Source organism: Psittacula echo (genome assembly GCF_963264785.1).
Source record: "Psittacula echo genome assembly, chromosome: 1".
Classification (NCBI taxonomy): domain Eukaryota; kingdom Metazoa; phylum Chordata; class Aves; order Psittaciformes; family Psittacidae; genus Psittacula; species Psittacula echo.
Window position 1 is genome coordinate 158,406,821 of NC_137735.1, and position 12,319 is coordinate 158,419,139.

Consider the following 12,319-nt stretch of genomic DNA (forward strand, 5'->3'; position numbering starts at 1 on the left):
TTTGGCCAGAAAAGTGGTTCTCCTCTATTTTTTGTTAGGATTGTTGTCTTACTCTCCTAGAAGTTCCAGATCAGGAACTGTAAAGCTGCATACAATATTATTTTGACCTTTTTAGTAGATGGTGGGATTTTTGCTCAATTCAGCAAAGGAATGGCTTTCCAGAAAATTATGCAAGTTCGGTGGGAGTCAGAGCTCTGCAGCATGCGAGTAGAGGGACAGGAATGAAGCTGAGCCTGTGCAACCGTCTCAATAAATCTGACATCAGGCTAAGGTTGTGGAGAATGAAGGCTCAGTTTTGTGGTCCCAGAAAAGATGAGCTTTACCTCCTTTTGATACCTGCACTGCTGCAGTCTGAGAGTTTTCCTTTGCCTGGTGAGTCATAGGCATATACGCAGAAAACTGAATCAACACTGTGACCTTACCACTAGTCACAGGTACTGCATGGATATAATAGTTTATTTCATGTTTACAGTGCAGAGTATAAAAAAAATATGAAATCCAATTAAACTATGATTCACATAGCAAAATTTTGTTAAAATAGCACTGATGCCAGGACCTGTGGTTCCCTCACAGAAGGGTGATCTAGTTCATTACATTAGCTATTTTATTCAGTCCTAGATCTGGAAAAGATCTTCAATGTCATAGCATTGAGGGGTGGCAATATCTCAGGATTTCCAGCATGCACTTTGCAGTGCTGTGGGCATTCCTTCAGGAGGGGATAGCCAAGTTTCAGTCCTTGCTCAAACAGTATTTATTTGTGTTGAGCAGTCATAATACGATATATTCTGAAAGAGCCCTGGAAGCAGCAAACAGAGCCTAACCCTCCCTCTCTGACTTCACCTGGAAATCATGATCCTCACACATCCTCAATAATGTGAAGGCAACATCTTCAACAAGAGGGACAAAACAGCCTTGCCTATAGTCACAACCAGAGAAGTGTCCTGGGAACGTGGAAAACAGCTCCCTCGGCCCCATACTCCATGGATGAGTGCAATGGCTGAGCCCACAGCTGTGCCCTTCCCACCTGGACCTGCAGCTTGAAGGCCACTGGCTTCCTCATGCACCCAGAGCCATACCCGTGCAGGGTAAAAGGAAAGGTGCCGGATCTGTAGGCTCTCAGGAAGTTTGTGTAACCATCTTGGTAAGAATTGAGGAACTTTATTCATTAAAAAGTCAGGTGTCTACAGATTTCAGGCGCTGTCAGAGTCAGACAGCAGCTGAGCAAAGTTTTCAGAGATCTATATTTGGACTGGAGTCTGGAGAGGCAGTTCGGAAGGATGTGGCAAATGTGACAGTCTTATACAAATCTTCACCTTCTCTTCACAAAGATAGTTAATGGGGCTTGGAATTACGGGAGGCACAGATGCGAGATCCACTTCATGCCGTGACTTTGGTCGTCTGACTCTCACACTGCTCCAGGAGGAGAATCCAGGTGCTCAGTGCCTCACCAAATTTTTTTTCTGATGCCATCCTTTCCTTGACACTGCCAGCAAAGCTCTTCCTGTTCCTATTCCCCTCACTGAGCCAACAGGCACTTTAAATATACAAGTACAGCTGAAACTTTCATTTAGATTCCTGATGACTGGCACCACAGTTATTATATGCTCAGACTGACAGTTCCTGCTGATTGGTGCCACTCAATTCAGAAAGCAATATTGCTTTGATATATCAACCTGGCAACTGCCTGCAGGAAGCTATTCTAGTCCTTCTCTCTGACTTTCTCTCTAAGAAATATACTCCTTTCAACAGGATTTTTCAGGGAAAGAAAGGCAGAACATCTAAGAGAGGGGATGAGAAGCTCAGTATGCCCCCCATAGCCTTAAACAAGAGCACCTTTTTTTCTTATTGAGGAGGTAGTAACTCTACAGGAGACAAAGACCCTGGGAAGAGCCTTAACTCCAGCATTTTACACACTTGAAAAAATCATAAAAAAAAGAATGGGTTTTTAAAAATTTACCGTTGACCTATGTGTCCTTTGTGAAGAATTTGACATGTTGGTGTTTTAAGAATATGTTGTTTGATGTTTCAGTTCAGGCTTTGCTGTGGAGCTCAAGGGTCAAATAGTTAAGATGTTATGGAGCAAAAACAGTTGGGAGAGTTATGATCAGCAGCATTTCAGCTGGGAGGATCAGGAGAGAGTTTCCTGGGATACTGACAGTACTCAGCCACCACCATGTTGGGAAACAGCCTACTTGCCCAGCGTGGGAATTTGTGAAAAGTAAAGACAAAAGCATAATTTCTAAGAGTTTATCTCAAAGGTGGAAACTAATATAACTGGAATATAAGAAAGCAGGTAAATTACTGTTACTTAAGTTGTGAGAAGGAAGAAAATCTGAAACCCTGGAGTTGTAGAACCAGAGTACGATTAGATCAGCCACTATATATTCCCATGTATATTCCCACTGACCTAGTACAAGGCTAATCATAGAATCATAGAATGGTTGGGATTGGAAAGGACCTCAAGATCATCTAGTTCCAACCCTCCTGCCATGGACAGGGATGCCTCACACTAGACCATGCTGCCCAAGGCTCTGTCCAACCTGGCCTTGAACACTGCCAGAAATGGAGCATTTACCGCTTCTTTGGGCAACCTGTTCCAGTGCCTCACCGCCCTCACAGTAAGAACTTCTTTGTTATATCTAATCTGAACTTCCTCTGTTTAAGTTTAAACCCATTACTCCTTGTCCTAGTGTTACAGTTCCTGACAAAGAGTCCCTCTCCAGCATCCTTGCAGGCTCCCTTCAGATACTGGAAGGATGCTATGAGGTCTTCATGCAGCCTTCCATTCTCCAGGCTGAACAGCCCCAGCTTTCTTATCATGTTGTCTTGTTTCTGACTGTCAAAATGCGTTCTATTTTTTTCTAAAAGATGCTATCAAACAACCCCAGTCATGACTGGCTCTTCCCAATTCTGTTTCAAACGGTGGGCCCAGGACAGAAATTTTCCCTCTGCCCCATGGCACAAGCAAAATTTGAACTTGAGTTACCCATGCATGCAGCTGGGGCTGGCACCTGGGGTATTCTGACTGCATAGAATCAAGTCTTGGGGATCCATCCCTTAACATTCCTGCAGTTCTTCCGCTTACTCTTTTTTTAATGCCTAACAAAGTTCCTGGGGAAGAACTGCCTGGCTACTACTGATTTCTAGTAGTCTTTCCTATTCCCAAATAACTGCTTTTCATAAAAGCAAGTCATTCTCATAATAGCAAGGCAAGCCAGAGCCTCTGGTTCAACCTGAAAGCTTTGGGAGCAGACAGGGGTGTAGGCTGTGAAGTGTTTTGTTAGATTGTCAAAAGCAAGACCCGAAGGACTTTCCAGAAATGCAGGTGGCTGCTTCTGATTTCTTCATCTTCTTTGAATGTGACTGTATTTCCTTTAGCTATTGTGTGTATCATCCTTCCATTTGGAGTTATTTTCTTAAGTGTATCTGGAGGGCAGTGGAAGGCTTTTAGTGAATCTGTATTGCATGCTGTATGAAAATATTCATTCAATGGTTTATTTAAGAACGAAGCAGATTTTTTTGACATGTCAGAAATATAAGAACACTTTATCTTGGTGAAGTGCTTCTATCAGTTCCCACAGATATTATTCACCTGTGCACATCTGCAAAGGAAGAAAGAATATTTACAAGCAGCAGAGAACTCCAGAGTTCTTCAATGTGCTGATGCAGAATGAGGTCACAGCATGTCTGTGCACTTTTTTATTAATATATGGAGCAGGTGGCAACACCTATTATATTAAATGCTATTAACTGAACTCCTGGTTTAAAATACCCATATTACCTACACTGATTTAAACACCAGTTATTCAGAGTGTTTTCCCAAAGATTTGTACTGATTTCCTTGTAACAACAAAACCACAGTTTCTTTATCTTCTTACCCTTCCTCTTTTTGCTGTCACTGCTTGGTCACTGTGCAAGGATGTAATATTTTACTCTTTATCTGTCTGTTTGCAGACAGCCAATAAAGTAATTAGGTCTCCTGCTTCAGCATACCTATGAGGGAGATGCCGTGATGTAAAAGAGGCTTTTTCATGTTTCTTTCAAAGATACTGTTATGTGATAAAGCTGTATTTCTGAATGACTTTATTGCCAAGAATTTAGAACATGAGGTAACTGACAACTCTCTATATCTGCACACCCTTACATCCTCATTTACATGTATGAAAATGAGTGAGAAAAAAAAAAGCTATATAGCTATGGCTTGTTAAGGCAGATACGTATAATATTAAAGATCTAGACTTCTGGTGTTTGTGCAGGAGCTGGAAGAACATGAAAATATTTCTGCCCAATTGGCAGGTAAGTTGATTAATGGCCTATTCTCTAAGCAGAGCACCAAAGAATCAATGTGTTGTGGTCAGGTTGCTGGCAACATAGTGCAGTCATCACGCTTGTTACACTGAGCACATACACCACATCTGAGAGGAGCAGTACTGGTTGCCTCTTCTTGTACTCACCCTAACCACACTATGAGACACTTTGGTCCTTGACCCTAAAATGCATCTCAGCCACTGCATATTGTAATGAACCTACTGCCTCCTTTCTGAGCATTCAGCCAAATAAAATTTGCATTTAAAATTTTGCTCATTCAGAAGTGTATAAACCTCCCCCCTTCTGCAGGACAATATTTTGGATGGTATCAAGAATTATTTAGAGTCATCAGTGGGAGGAAGAGAAAACTTGGGACTATTCTTGTAGCAGCATTATCTCAGAAATTCTTTACTGAGAGGGTGGTGAGGCACTGGAATGGGTTGCCCAGGGAAGCTGTGAATGCTCCATCCTTGGCGGTGTTCAAGGCCAGGTTGGATGAGGCCTTGGGTGACATGGTTTAGTGTGGGGTGTCCCTGCCCATGGCAGGAGGGTTGGAACTAGATGATCTCAAAGTCCTTTCCAACCCTAACTATTCTATGATTCTGTGATCTTTCTTTATAGATAATAAAAAATGCACCCAAAGAAAATAAAATGATGAAAAGGGAAAATGTTTCTGGAAAATGGTTCTGTTTCTGGTGCTGACTCCTCTGTACTGCCTCTTTGTACCAGAAATACAGCACCTGGTCAGATGGGCTGCTCACACAGCTAGCAAATCCTTCACCATATCTGGCTGTTGAAGGCGTTGATTTATCTCAACATGACAGTCATGGCTCACAACAAAATGTTGAGATTTGCAAACTACAGGCTTTTTTTAGAAATAAAATGGAGAGGAAGATTTTTTTAAAAATGGAAAAATGCTGAAGATGGAAATGACCCCTTAGGAGTGACAGTGAGGCTGCCAATCTCTTTCCATCTGGTTACCACTAAGGTGTCTCCCAAACATGAGTAAGCCTCATGGAGGACACAGTGGTACTGGGAATGATGAGAAAGCCCTTTGGTACCCCATGCATCCCTGCATTTGCCATTAATGACCTTTTAATACCAACGGGCTGACAGCTTTGTCTGATAAATTTAACCAATAAAAACATATATGTATAAAGAGTGTCCTTTTCTTCATTCCCACCCCACTCTCCACCACCACTGCCTGCCCCACCAGTCTATTCAGTGGAATGATCTGAACATATTGAGCTGAACAGGGAACACGTTTTGCAGTTTTCTTCTGGAGGAAAGGAAAAGGCTGTGACATCCCAGGGAATTCTCAGAAAGTATGAAACATTAGCAGTGTGAATAAACAATCTGATTTATAGTGTGGGCCAATATCAGCCATGTCTGGGTGTGTAAGATGCCATTGTAGATGTCAATGAAAGAGGAAAACAATGAATGGAAAAGAAAAGAAGGGTGGGAAAAAAGCTGCAGATATAATCCAAGCCTTTTGTAAGTGGGCATTACTCCACTGATTTCACTTAAATGACAGTATTCTGCAGAGAAGGACAAAATGGATATGAGGTTTTGACAGACTTGTTTTACGCAACCTGGGATTCAGTCACTTCACTTGTGAAATGTCTTCTACACTGACTCAGAGGAACTGGTAACACAAGACTCGCTGCATAAATATTCCACCTATGTTTCTCCCACAGCAACAAAACGAGGTGAGAGTGCTATTTGCAATGAGTGAGACCACAGAATTCTCTGTAAGTGCTCTCAGGACAGCATAACAAACTTATAAATTAAACATTTTCTGGCTAACAGTGTTACAGTGAGAGTAACTTCACCGATTCCACTCACAGCTATTTGCAAGCTTCATTGTTAATGGGAAATATAGTTTGGTCAGTTGCATTTGTAGAAAGGCTGCACTATTGGCAAGGTTTTCTGAGTGTACTGTTGTTTTCCTAGAGCTATTCTGTACGTTTTCAAATGAAGTATTTCTTCATAATAAGATATGTCAAACTTCATTTTGCAGTGTATCAAAGAAATTCTGCATTGAAGTGCCTGGGGAGAACTTTAGAAACTGAAGCGTGCCTAGAATTAAAAATTGAGGTTAGGCAGTTTGTCCTAAAACTCAGGTTAAATATCAAAGATTCTCTGCAGATTATAAAGGACATCTTCACAGAAGATAGTGCAGGATAATTAATAACGATTACTTTCTTGTTTTGGTGCATTTCAGTGTTCCAGTTTGATAAAGTTCCCCTGACACACTGCTCACATGCATATTTACTTGAGAATATGTACTTCTGAATCCCATCAGAGGTACTACCTGAGCTTCAGATCTGATCTTCTTTCCTACACTTAACAGGCTCAAGGCCTGATTTATAATTGCTCAGAAGCTTCCAAAAAGCCCAGATTCTAAAGGCAACAGTGATAGTGCTTCAGAAAGTGGCAGTCTGCCACAAATCCTAAGTGAAAACATGCTCCGAAGTCGAGGAAACCAGAAAGGTGGTGAATAGTAGATAAAACTCAATACTGCGAAGTACGAAGCACTCTGGTACTGCCCCAACAAAGCATTTAAACAAGTAACCAGTCCCTTCCTGAAAATGGACACATGCAAACATAGTGGACTGGAGTGAGTCAAAGTTTTTGGTGTTTTGGAAATCTAGGTTCATGCCTTTTTCTGTGATATAGGACACATAGCTGGGTTGTTTTCATCAGCTCTAGTAACAGTCTGTATAACCAAGTTTTTCCTATAGTATAGAACAATCTTAAATTACGTTCCTATGTGTATAGTTGTGAACACATAGACATATATGTACATACATGCTGTTTTCATGTTCATGAAAGAACTTTTGTCAGAGACAGTATGGATGATTCTGAGTAGATATTCAACAAAAGATACATTATGAGAAAAAAAAATCTGTTAGTACATTCCAAAATATTTACGATAGTTGTAAAAATTGTGATTTCCCAGAAAAAGGAAATCTTTTTACTGAATTTTTCAGTCTGTTAGAGATGAAGTCTTTAATAGTTTGCTGTTCTATAGACATGAATAAGAGCGAGGCTTTTATTCAGTTTGCTTTATGGTATAACACTCAAAACACATTGAGAATATAATTTTTATGAGCACGGTTACCCAGTCATAATTTCAAAGCTTGTTTTCTTCCCTTCCCTTCCCTTCCCTTCCCTTCCCTTCCCTTCCCTTCCCTTCCCTTCCCTTCCCTTCCCTTCCCTTCCCTTCCCTTCCTTTCTCTGAATGACAACTGAAAGTTTATTGTTTTGGAATACTTCAGTGAGGCTTTGCCTTTACTGTTTCTCTTCTACACTCTAATCCATCAGTCTTAGAGTACACATCTCACAAAATAGCAGATAGGAAAAAACTATTGCATTACACTTAAGACAGGGTGAGCTCTGTAGCTCCATTTTTACTTTTTTTTACAGCAAGAGACTTCTTTTTTTATTATTATTATTTTTTATTTATTTATAAAAGCTATGTGTTGGTAGCAAAGATCTCCCTCACTTCAGCTTTTCTCCTGTGTTGCATCTCAGGCCAGCAAGCATTCACTGCACTTCTTTGCAAAGCATATGTTGCCCCTTGAGATCCTTTAAAATAATGCAGAGTATTATTATTTCAAGTGCTTTTACATGTTTGGTTTTTTTTTAAACAAACTTTTACTTTTTTCTTTGGCATTAGGAATATTAGAATAATAAGAGAAAAAATGTTGTATGTTGGAAAATACCTCCACTTTAAACTGTCATTGCATAAATAAAACAGCTTCAGAGAGACATTAGTGCGATAAAAATTAAGTGCCATAGCAAAATGGAATTATCAGCACCTGACCACATCTGTGAAATATTTGAAATACAGAGGAGGCCTGCAATGTGTTTGTTTTGTTAAGCTTAGAGCATAGGATAAAAACATTCACCTTTGCATTCTCCTGATTGCAATTTTTCTTTACAAAGGAAGCATCAGTGCATGTGAACAAAACAGTTCCAGTCTGTAGGGCACATCGCTCAGAGCATTCTGTCCCATTTTCACTGACCTGGAAAGCACAAAGGCTGCTGTACTGAAAAGAAAGAAAAAAAATAGAAGAAAAAAGAGAAAAAGAAAAAAGAGAGAAAAAAGACTTACCAAGATAGCTGTAGACAAATAGCGCCTTCGTTATCAACATAAATTTGAAACCTATGTGTTTCCTTGGAGAAAGTGATTAGCAGGGAAATGGAAGCATGGTGGTCTATCTCACCATGGGAAATGTTGAGAAACAGCAATGGTAATGAATTTGAAATACAACATCTCTATTACTGTCATCGCAAAATAGTAATAAATGAAAGATAGAAAAGCCAGACACTAGAGAAAACGATAGGACAATGTCTTTCATAGGATAGGTCTTATCATGTAGAACACCACTGACTAAAGCACTATTTTATTTCACGGTCCTTCTTTGTGGAGTATCACACAACATAATGAGACATTATTCTCGTTATACAAAATCAATTGGAATAAATTCTTGAATTATCACACAGTGATTACAATTCAACACAGCCACATTGAAATAATGAAGACAATAGGGCTTTATTCCATTGCTGTATAGATGACCTTTTCCATAGTCACCCTGTAGCTAAAGGATATATGTCACTGCTCCCTCGTATCTCCTGCCAAATGACCATGCCACTCACCTGGCCAACATTTAGCCTTCAGGACAAGACAGATACACAAGGTGGTTAGTGCAGTAGGTATGCATGAAATGAATGGAAAGGGAATTTTGGCAGCAATAATGTTGTGTAACATCTAGATGAAGAGAAAGATTGCTGAAGAGGCACTGTATGGAGATGATAAAAGCTTTGCCATCAGCGGTAGTGATTCATGTGGAGTTTACACGTGCCACAGAATGTGGCAGTCAACATTTATTGGAGCTCTCACACTGGGTATGAGACCAGTGCATGAGTGGGACTGCAGGACAGGCAAAAGTGATGAGTCAAATAGAATGGGAAAAAGAAAGACATCTTCTTGTGGCCAATGAATAATTCTAAAGCACTGACAGCGCAAGCTTGACTCAGGATGTTCTGTAGTCAAGTAGTGCAAATGAAAAGGTAAATTTCCAAAACAGTGAAACTGCAAAATTTGCATCTGTAGTTCAATTATGCATTGAAATTTGAATGGTCCTACTTCTAATTGCCAAATATCTAAAAGGTTAACTCATTTATCTGGATAGAGATATGCAAACCGAGCACATATTCTAAAACATAAAGCATACATTTTCTTGCAAACTGGGGAAGATGGCCTTGATCGGCCCCTCCACTCTGCTCTCGTGAGACCTCACTTGGAGTATTGTGTGCAGTTCTGGTGTCCTCAACATAAAAAGGACATGGAACTGTTGGAACAAGTCCAGAGGAGAGTCACGAGGATGATCAGGGGACTGGAGCACCTCCTGTATGAAGACAGGCTGAGAAAGTTGGGACTGTTCAGCCTGGAGAAGAGAAGGCTGCGTGGAGACCTCATAGCAGCCTTCCAGTATATGAAGGGGGCCTACAAGGATGCTGAGGATGGACTCTTCATTAGGGGCTGTAGTGACAGGACAAGGTGCAACGGGTTCAAACTGAAACAGGGGAAGTTTAGATTGGATATAAGGAAGAAATTCTTTACTGAGAGGGTGGTGAGGCACTGGAATGGGTTGCCCAGGGAGGTTGTGAATGCTCCATCCTTGGCGGTGTTCAAGGCCAGGCTGGATGAGGCCTTGGGTGGCTTGGTTTAGTGTGGGGTGTCCCTGCCCATGGCAGGGGGGTTGGAACTAGATGATCTTAAGGTCCTTTCCAACCCTAACTATTCTATGATTCTATGATCTGGCAAAAAATATACATCAATGACTGCCACCTTCATTGTAAGTCATTCTTCATATGCTAAATCCAAATATCTGTAGAAATCCATATCAACTTCTCATATTACAGGCAATCTTTTGATGTTGTAGTTAATACTAGCATCCTGCACCTCCCATTTGTGTTCTAGTCTTACTTATAGCTGAGAGCTGCTCACTCATGCTGAAATTATTTGCTTTAGAAGAAGGTAAAAAACCAGTGGCAAGACCTCAGCATCCAAATAAATCAGTACAATACAATTTTGCTTACAAGGTCAGTGGTATTTTGTAATATGTAAACATGCAATTAAACATGCTTGGTTTTAAAATTAATGAGATGCTTAAGAGCATAACGGATGTCTTCTTTAAAATTCCTCCCATGAAGGCTATTCAGAAATAAGATCAACTTCATATTTAAAGTTATTAACAAATATTTCTGCTTTTCAAACAGAGAAAAAGTAAGAGATCTATAAAAATAATATTCCAAATTAAATTATCTTTATATACAAAAACCTCAGAATTATACTGCCAAAAAATAAATTGCTATCACTGATACGCGAGACTATCTCAATCAGGAGAGTTCTATAAAAATCTAATACACAGTCACATCAACTACTTCCTCAATAACGTGAAAACATTTTGATGTGGCTTTAAAATCATGTGAAAATCAGATTCTGGGAAAATGGTACTGGAATGGTGATATCTAGTATGTATAAAGGCTATCCAAAATAGCATCCATCAGTACTTCGGAATATTTTACTGATATACTGTGATGTGTTTGTGAGGAAAAAGAAGGAAAAGGTAAAGTAAAATTTAATTTAAGATGGTGATTTGTTGAATGAAGAAGTGTGGTCACAGAAGAAGAATAATCTTTGATTAGCATATTATGTAAAACATTGAAACTATGAAAAATAGTTTTTCTAAGTGTCCAGTATAGGTAGGAAAAATCTTGTCGTGGTAGTAACCAAGCTGAAGCCAGATACATAAACCTCAATGCTAATACCCATATCTGCAATTTTAAAATGCAATAACAAATTATTATTTTATTACCTCATGATGAGGTAATATAACATATAACAATAATATAACATATAACAATATAACAATGAGGTGTCCCTGCACATGGCAGGCGGGTTGGAACTAGATGATCTTAAGGTCCTTTCCAACCCTAACTATTCTATGATTCTATTCTACCACACAAATTTGCAGTTTCAAATTACACATGGAAGACTGCAAAAGTGAAATGTATCATAGTTAAATGTAAGATGAACATATGTTGCAAATTATGTCAATAGAATATATATTTATCAACAAATTTCCTGAGATTTCTGGCTGGTTTACATTCGATAAAATCCAAACAGTTTTGTCTGTGGCATAAAATTCCAAATGAGTTTTAATGGTTACTGGCCCACACTCCACACAGCTCTGGAACACTAATGGATGTGAGTTTATTTGCACATTAAGACGGTCAAATGAGGTAGCAGAAACATTAGAATACACAGGAAAGCAGTATTTAAAAAATAGTGTTAGAAAAGCAACGTCTGGACAGATTCAAAAGATCAAGCATCGGCTGATATTAAAACATAAGATTGTCAATGTCCATCAGACTCTTCAGATTATGGATTCTTCTCCAGTTTAAGCCACTTCAGGAAAAGCCATTTTAAGAACAAAAACTATCTTCTGGAAAATAATGATTCTGTCTGGAAACATTTCACTGTGTATGAGTGAAATCTTATACCTGAAAAACCTCCAACTTTCCTCTTCTCTCATTTTCTTCTTCTCCCCTCAGTTTTCCTATACCTGTTACAACTGTTTAACATTCTAGTCCTTCTTTTTTTCTTTCTTCACATTCACTCATTTATTAACCATAATAAATTTCTCTTCCACAATTTCCATTTTTTTGTTGTTATTATTTCCCCCCACACACATTTTAACCAAATTTTGTAGCCTCTTTCCCACTAAATCTCTGCTTCTGGAGCTAAAAATACCCCTGAGTTTTAGTAGTTTGATACTACCAAGACTTGTGTGGTTGTTTTGCAGAAATGGCAAGATTCCTTGAAAAATGCACTGACTAAAGAATAGATAGGTCCAGTACTGTGTTCAGATCTGTTACTTTGTGATTTTGGGTAAATTTCTGAGCTTTGCTGTCTTGGTACTTTTAATATGCCTTC